Genomic DNA, 9,401 nt, shown 5'->3' with positions numbered 1-9,401 from the left:
GGTAGTGGCTTGTGCCTCTTATAAAGGCACAATAGACAATCATTATCCATCCAATAAACTTATTCAGTTTTGTAACTTACACACTTTTGTTTTTCCCCGAGTTACTCGTAACTCGCCGGTAACTAATGCGCTTTTGGTTTTTACTGATGGTTCATCCACAGGGACTGCAGCTTATACCATTAATAATCACACAGTCCGCTTTCCTACTTGTTATACTTCTGCCCAACTTGTGGAGTTACAAACTGTTATTCAGGTTTTTTGAACCTTCCCAAATCAAGCCCTCAATCTTTATACTGATAGTGCCTATTTAGCCAATTCTATCCCCCTTTTAGAAACAGTTCCCCAAATCAGACATACCTCCACTGCCACTGAGCTTTTCTTGCAATGCCAAAAACTGATTCAACATAGACGTTTGCCCTTTTTTATAGGTCATGTTAGAGCACATTCCGACCTCCCAGGCCCTCTCGCCATGGGAAACAAATTGGCTGATGCGGTCACTAAAACAGTGGCCACCATTACCGCTGATCCTGTTACACAGGCACAAACTACTCACTCCCTTCATCATATTAATGCTCACACACTTAGGTTAATGTTTCAAATCACTAGAGAACAAGCTAGACAGATAGTTAAACAGTGTCCTTCCTGTGTTACACTCTTGCCTGTTCCCCATTTGGGAGTTAATCCTCGAGGACTTGTCCCAAATATGCTTTGGAAAATGGATGTTACTCATTTATCAGAATTTGGTAATCTCAAATATGTTCACATGTTCATAGACACCTACAGTGGGTTTTTGCTCGCCACTTTACAGACAGGAGAAGCAACCAAACATGTTATTGCTCATTTGCTACATTGTTTTTCAATCCTGGGAATCCCAAAACAGATTAAAACGGACAATGGCCCTGGCTAAACCTCCAAGGCTTTCCAAGATTTTTGTGCTAGATTACAAATTCAACATATTACAGGCATTCCCTATAACCCTCAAGGCCAAGGAATTGTTGAAAGAGCCCACTTATCTCTAAAAACTTGCCTTGAAAAAATAAAAAAGGGGGAATGGTACCCCACAAGAGGCTCCCCCAGGAATTTACTAAGTCATGCCCTTTTCATCCTTAATTTTTTAAATCTTCATGTCAATGGCAAATCAGCAGCTGACCGTTTTTGGCATTCCGAGTCCCAATCACAATTTGCCATGGTCAAATGGAAGGACCCCCTAGATAACTCCTGGAATGGCCCAGATCCACTTTTGATCTGGGGTACAGCTTCAGTATGTGTTTTTTCTTGCACTCATAACTCGGCCAGATGGCTTCCAGAACGGCTGGTTAAACAAGTTGATCATAACCTCTCAGCCAGGGATTCGGTAGATCCCTGAGAATGCCTTTTTCTTTTCTTTTCCACAGGGGTCGTGGCAACCAGCATTTTCTTCCTGATTGTTGGTTTGTCTGGTCAACTGCCCAAGGTCCAGTCTGGCTTTGGAGATCCTGGACTCACTCGCCAGTTGGTAAACAAACAGTACAGAAAACCATGTGATTGCAAGGGTGGGACCGTTTCTAGTCCTCCTACATCATACATATCTGTTGTAGATTGTGACACCCATTTAGCTTATTTGTCCTCATCATCTCCCGCTTATAGTTGTGTTGAAAAACCTAAGTTAATAGCCAGCAGTGGTGGGAGCCTTAAGCCATGTCCTTGCAGCACGTTTGCTGAATCTATGCATAGCACTGGTTATTCTTCATACCAATTGTGCAATTCGGGAAACCAAACATACTTCACAGCCACCCTGATTAAAAATTATGTGGGGACTTTTGGAGGGGATCTTGCAGGTCCTCCTTCTGCTGTTGGGCTTGCCTCAAATAAGTATGCCCAAGCCTCTTGTACAGGTTCAGTAGGTCAACCTGTTTGTTGGTCCACCACTCCCCTCGTTCACATATCTGATGGAGGAGATCCTCAAGACCAAACTAGAATTCTAAAAGTGGAAACAAAAATTCAAGAAATGCATGACATTTTGTTTCCTCAACTTACCTATCACCCCCTGGCCCTGCCCAAGAACAGGGGTGATTTAGGGCTTGATCCTCAGACCTCCAGCCTTCTTTATGCAACTCATAAGTTGCTTAATGCCACCAATCCTGATCTTGCTCAAAATTGTTGGCTCTGTCTGATAGTAGGACAGCCTGTCCCTGTTGCTTTTCCCGCTTTGTCTTTTAATTATTCTGATGGTCATCAGTGTTCATTAACTTTCCCTTTGCAGGTACAACTTTTACAGTTTTATAATGCTACTTGTTTCATTTCCCCTTCAGTTAATAATAGTTTTGAGGTCGACGTTGGGTTTGCTACATTTGCAAATTGTCAGTCGTTTATCAACATTTCTACTTCCTTGTGTTCCCATAACAGTTCAGTTTTTGTCCGCGGTAGCAATAAAGCTTATACCCAATTACCCACTAACTGGACAGGGTTATGTGTTTGGCTCTCCTTCTGCCCGATGTAGATGTTATATCTGGGAGCGAACCCGTCCCTGTCCCTACTTTTGAGCATATAGCTGGAAGATCTAAAAGGTCTGTACAGTTTATTCCTTTACTTGCTGGTTTGGGAATTTCTGTAGCAGTTGCTACTGGAACTGCCGGTCTCACCCATTCTCTATCTCAATATACAAAATTGTCTACCCAGCTGATTTCAGATGTACAAGCCCTTTCCCAAACTATACAGGACCTCCAAGACCAATTAGATACCCTGGCAGAAGTAGTCTTACAAAACAGAAGAGGTCTCGATTTGCTAACTGCAGAACAAGGAGGTGTTTGTTTAGCCCTACAGGAAAGATGCTGCTTCTATGCCAACAAATCCGGGATAGTTCGAGACTGTATCAACAACTACAAGACGACTTAGAAAAGAGAAGAAAACAACTGGCAGAAAACCCCCTTTGGACTGGACTTAATGGATTCCTGCCTTATCTCTTACCCTTTTTAGGGCTGCTTGTGGGCTTGCTTCTTTTGCTTTATTTGGGGCCCTTTTTACTTAATAAAGTCACAGCCTTTGTTAAACAACAAATTGAGGCTATTCAGGCAACGCCTATACAGGTCCATTATCAATGCCTTGAGATGCAAGAACAAAGTGGTGCCTATATACTACTACATTCACCTTAACAAATGCTGCCTCTGTGAGCTGAACTGGATAGCCAAAGACGGGTAAAAGGGTAAGTCCCCCGCACCACCCTAAACAAAAGGCTGCCATTAATGGCAACCCATTTCTATGATGGGTACTGTGCTCGAGATGGTTACCCCAACCTAAGACAGGCACAGTTCCCGAGAGGTTCTCTTGGCTTGAAAAAATAAAAAAGGGGGACCTGTCTGGGGCCAAAGAGCCCGGTCATAGCCTGCCCAGGGTCATGAAGCCCTGCCAATAGCCCTCTGACACTAAAGATATAAATGCTGTGACCTTTCCGCCTTTTTCTCCTTCTTACTGCTTGCACAGCCCTAGGCGTAGATCACTGCTGCTTTGCTTTAGATAGCTGAGAAATGTTCCATTTCCTGGAACGATTTGCCCTGTGATTTTTCCCAGAAAACATCTGCATACTTCCTTATCTGCTGATTCCCTCCTGCTGGCTATATAAGCTGTGACCTTCTGGCAAATAAACGAGACTTGATCAGAATACTGTCTTGTCTCCATTTCTCACATCTCTTGTCCCATCCAATTCCCACTCCCCCCTCCAGGGTCTGCGTTGAATATCCCGTGGGTCGGGACAAAGACCCAAATAACAAAAATCAGAAATGGAAAGGAGACATTGCAACAAATAGAACAGAAATAGAAAGAATCATTAGAAACTATTACAAACAACTATATGCCAACAAATTTGAAAACCTGAAGGAAATGGATAAATATCTGGACACATACAAACTACCAAGACTGAACCAAAAAGAAATAGAAAATCTGAACAGACCAATTACAAGCAATGAGATTGAAGCAGTAATCAGCAGTCTCCTAACAGAAAATCCCAGGACTAGATGGCTTTACTGCTGAACTTTTAAAGAGGAATTAATACCAATTCTCTTCAAACTATTCCAAAAAACTGAAACAGAAGCCATTCTCTCAAACTCTTTTTATGAGTCCAATATCACCCTGATATTGAAATCAAACAAAGACACAACTAAAAAGGAAAACTACAGGCCAATATCTCTGATGAAAATACACACAAAAATTCTCAACAAAATATTAGCAAACATGTAGAATATACTATAAAGCATATGTACTTCACAGGGCCTGGTTTTCCAAAGTCTTGCAGTTTCAAATATTGACCTTGCAGAGAACTGGAAATTTTCCTCAGGCTATAAGTCTCTGGTGTAAGATAAAGTTTTGTGACACAGCAAGGTTGCTGGCTCAAGGACAGACTAGTTACTGATTGTTATGTAAAGATACTGAGAAATTGCTGTAAGAAGAAATATTTTCTAAGATCAGACTTTTTTTGATAGCTCTACTGGAATATCATCTGGCTTGTTTCGCTGAAAGTTACCAGCCTATATTGTTAAACTATAACCCCACCTATGTTCTCTTCCTGTAACTTCCTGGTCTGGAAAATAAATGCAGGAAGAGAACCCCAATTCCTGGTTAATTTCCCAAGGAAGGGATGCCTCTTGCTCGAGGGTTCCAGCAGGAGATTAACCACTTTGGGGTCTCTCACTGCTCAGAAGAGATGGGCTTTGAGTAATCCTTTGCATCTCCGTCACCCAGGGGAAGTGGGGTCACAAATCTGTGGGGGACAAAGCAACACAAACAGAATATAGCAACCCATAAAAAAAATTATACACCATGACCAAGTGGGATTTATCCAAGGGATGCAAGGATGGTTCAACATACACAAGTCAGTAAGTGTGATATACCACATCAACAAAATCAAAGACAAAAGCCATATGATTATCTCAATTAATGTAAAAAAAATCATTTGATGAAATTCAACATCCCTTCATGAGAAAGACTCTCAGAAAATTAGGTATAAAACGAAAGTGTCTCAACACAATAAGAGCCGTAAATGACAAATCCACTGCCACTATCATCCTAAATGGTGAAAAGCTGAAAACTTATCCCTTAAGAAAAGGAACAAGACAAGGATGCCCATTCTCACCACTCCTATTTAACATAGTATTAGAAGCACTAGCCAGAGTAATAAGGAAAGAGAAAGAAATAAAGGGCATCCAGATAGGAAAAAATGAAGTCAAACTGTCCCTGTTTGCAGATGACATGATCCTATATAGAGAAATATCTAAAGACTCTACCAAAATACCTTAAAAGCTGATAAACAATTTCATTAAAGTTGCAGGATACAAAATCAACACACAAATGTCAGAAGCATTTTTATACTCCAGTAACAAACTAGCAGAAAAAGAAATCAAGAAAGCAAGCCCATTTACAATCATCACCCAAAAAAGTAATAAAAAAAATATCTAGGAATAAATTTAACCAAGGAGGTGAAAGATCTCTACAATGAGAACTACAAATCACTGCTGAAGGAAATTAAGGAGGATACAATATGTTGGAAAGACATTCCATACTCTTGGACTGGAAGAACTAACATTGTGAAAATGTCCACACTACCTAAAGCAATCTGCAGATTCCATGCAATCCTCATCAAAATACCAATGATATTCTTCACAAAAATAGAAAAAACAATCATATGGAACATATGCATATGGAACATGCATATGGAACAACAAAAGACCTCTAATAGTGAAAGCAATCCTAGGCAAAAAAAATAAAGCCATTGTCATACTACTACCTAACTTCAAAGTATAGTACAAAGCTACAGTAACCAAACTAATATGGCACTGGCATAAAATCAAATACTCAGACCAAAAAAATGGAACAGAATAGAGAACCCAGAAATCAACCCACAAACTTACAGCCAACTGATCTTTGACAAAGGCAACAAGAACATCCATTGGGGAAAAGACTGCCTCTTCAATAAATTGTGCTGGGAAAACCACATGGTAGCAATGCATCAAGCTCAGCTCAGCGCCAAGACTCCATATATCTTGAAGGAGATGTATGACGCAGACCTTTTAGAAGAAGTGTCATCACCAGACGGTCAGAAGAGGCCTCTAAGAAATATGTCTCAAAAGAACTTGCCAAAGAGATTTGTGTCACGGCAGAACCAGCTGGAGGGGGCTGCCCATCTTTGGCTTCTGCCTGGGATCCTGGGTGTTTCTCTCCTGCTTGTTTGTAGGAGAAGGGGGCTGCCTGCACTTGGCTCCTGCCTAGGACCCCAGGCATGAATCATTTCTTTCTGAAATTTTCCATTTAATATTTTTGGACCACAATTGACAACAGGTAACTGAAACCTCAGAAAGCAAAATTGCATATGGGGGCGGGGTACAGTTTTCTTTTGCTCTTTTGTCAAATTCCTGAGTTCAATGCCTAATTTTTAGCCATTATTTCTAAAAAATATTAAAACGACAAATTTCACCCAAAATTAAAGGTTAATTGTAATATGTTTTGTATTTATAATTTTTTAATGATCTGCTTTCTAACAAAAATATGTGTGTGGGTGTAACTCCTTTGTGACTAGCTTCTAATTTTATTCCTTTATGGTCAGAAAACAAAATCTTTACTATACTGATCCTTTGTAATATATCAAGCCTTTCTTTTTTTATCTATGATATAACCTTTTTAAATAAATGTCCTATATGGGCTTGCAAAGAAAATGTATTATCTTTTTGATGAGTTTTTAATCTAATGATTCATACTTGTTGTAATCAAATTTTAGATTTCTTGGTTTTTTTTTTTTTTTTTTTTTGCCTACTTGATCAGTTTTTGACAGAATGTTAAAATCTCGCACTGTAATTGATTTATGTACTTCTTTCTGCATTTGTCAGTTGATATGTTTATAACGGTTATATTTACTTCTTCTATTGTTATATTCCGTTTAATATACCTTGCTGTAAAAATATCATTGCTCAAAATTCTATTTTGTCAGACATTAAACTGCTACTCTTGCTTTCTCTTGGTTCATATTTGCTGAGCACTTCCTTTTCAATCCTTTTATCTTTTCTATGACTTCTTGCTTGTCTTATAAGACTTGCTGGATTTTAAAAATATATCTCAACTTTTAAATTATAAGTGTTTTAATTAGTGAGTTTTACCACCCATATTAATTTTTTACAATGGTTATATTAGGAAAGATTTCTGACATCTCACTTCACATTTCCCACTTAATCTGGGTGTTTGGTATTTTTAATACTTTTCTTTTTATTGAATAGATTGTTTTCTTCTGATTTAAATTACACATTCTGATTTTGTTCTTATAGTGGTTTTCCCTTTTGACTCATTTTATTTACCATTGTTTCTTAGACTACTCACTCTTTACCCTAAAAGGACAAATACTTATGCACATTCTCATGCCCCTTTGGCCTACACACACACACACCTTCAACATATTAACAGCCTAGAATTTAGTCCTGGATTATTATAAATTTACTTTCTCTTTTATCCTTGTATATTATTATCCTTATTTCTTTAGCATCTCTATCTCCTAGATTTGTTTCTTCTCATGAGGATTTTCTCCAAGAATGTTTTCAGTGTGAGTCTTTATATGACAAACATTCTGAGGCCTTACAGGCATGAGAATATTGTTATGTTCTAACATTTGACAACTTGTCTGGATAAAACATTCTAGGTTAAAGCTCTCTTCCTTTAAATTATGCCATTATACTCTTGAGCCCAGTTTTTTAAAGTCTGATGTCAATCTCATTTTTATTCCTTTGTGGGTAATTTGCTCTTTTTCTCTCTAGCTTTGCTATTCTTAAATTTCACCATAATGTGTCTGGCTTGGGGTTTTCCCTTATCTCTTGTTTGGCACTCTCCAAAACCTTTCATTCTGAGATTATCTTCCTTTATTTTTTAGAAATGTATCTTCATTCTTCTTTCAAATATTTTATCCTGTTTCCTTTTCTCTTTACTTCTAAGACCTTCAGCCAGCTGTTGATGCTTTTAATTCCATCCTTCAGACCTCTTAAATTATTTTTATATATCCTATCTCTTTATCCTTGCCTGCTGACTTCTGAGTTTCTAAATCTGATCTCACTAATCAAAAGACAGAGTCCTATAAAACAAGATGCAGTAATACATTTACTACTATGACATACATAAAAGAATCCAGAAAGATTAGACATAAAAGGATGGAATGATATATGCCAGGAAAATATGAAGTAAATGAAAGCTAGTATTTCATTTATCAATGGTACTACATTAGAAAACAGAATTCAAATAAAAAGCTTTCCTGGGGACATAATATATACCGACAAAAGGAATATATATCCATTTAACAATATAGTTCCAAAATACATAAAGCCCAAACTAAAATTGCAGAAATTATTAAATATACAACTACAATTTCTCAGAAAATAATAAATCAAGCAGTCAAAAAATAAGCAAATATATAGGTTTGTATTTATTAAACAGAAAACATTAATTTATAGAGAAATTTACCCTCAATAATCAGAAAATATACATTCTTTCATGTACAAATGGAAACATTCATAAAACTGACCATGTACTAGGCCACAAAGAAGCATCAATATATTCTAAAAAGTTAACATCATGCAAATACTGTTCTCTGACCATAATACAATACAGGCAGAAAGCAAAAACCAAAGGCAACTTTCAAAAATTTGTATATGTGCAAACTAAATATCTAAGTAACACACCCTTGAGTTAAAGAGAAAATCATGAAAGAAGTTAGGAAACACAAAAATTAACACTGAAACTACCAGAAGAATATTTATGGAATATGTCAAAAGGAATATTTAGAGAAAAAAATTATAGCTTTAAATACTTTATTAGGAAACAAACACGAAAAACAAATTGAGCATTTAAGATTTTGCTTATTTTAGACCAAAGGTACAAACAACAACAAAAAATTTTAAAATGAAAGCAGGAATCAATGAAATACAGTGTAGGAAAAGCGTTATTTAACAAAACTAGAAGCTGATTCTTGGAAAGACTAATATGATCTTTTATGGTCGCTCTGGCAAGACTGACCAAAAGAAAAAGAGAAGATGCAAAAAAATAAAATGGAAGTAATGCAAAACTTAAATAAGATGCCATTTTACAACCATCAGTATAGCAAAAATTAGGAAGGTTAATGAAGTACTGGCGAAGATGTAAAGAAATAGGTACTCAGTACTGCTGGTATGGTGTAAATTCAAACAGCCACTCTGAAAAGCCACCTGGCAGTATTTAGTGAAATTATACCAGAGAAACTCTTGCACAGATCTGTAAGGAAAAGAATAAAATGTAGTGGATATACTTTGTGAACTAAATGTATGAACAGCAATATGGAGAGATCTTTAAAATATATTAGTGAGTGAAGAATAAACAGTAGCATGGAACATTACATCCTACACCTTCACATTCTTAAAAATCAC

At 37.3% G+C, this 9,401-nt stretch overlaps 1 pseudogene; it reads left to right on the top strand.

Annotated features, from left to right (window-relative positions):
• The first annotated feature begins 1,705 nt into the window (after positions 1–1,705).
• On the top strand, positions 1,706–3,131 carry LOC134381761 (syncytin-1-like; annotated as a pseudogene).
• Positions 3,132–9,401: the final 6,270 nt, after the last annotated feature.

Source organism: Cynocephalus volans, chromosome 7 (assembly GCF_027409185.1).
Source record: "Cynocephalus volans isolate mCynVol1 chromosome 7, mCynVol1.pri, whole genome shotgun sequence".
NCBI classification, from domain to species: Eukaryota; Metazoa; Chordata; class Mammalia; order Dermoptera; family Cynocephalidae; genus Cynocephalus; species Cynocephalus volans.
This window is presented reverse-complemented; position numbering and strand designations above follow the sequence as displayed.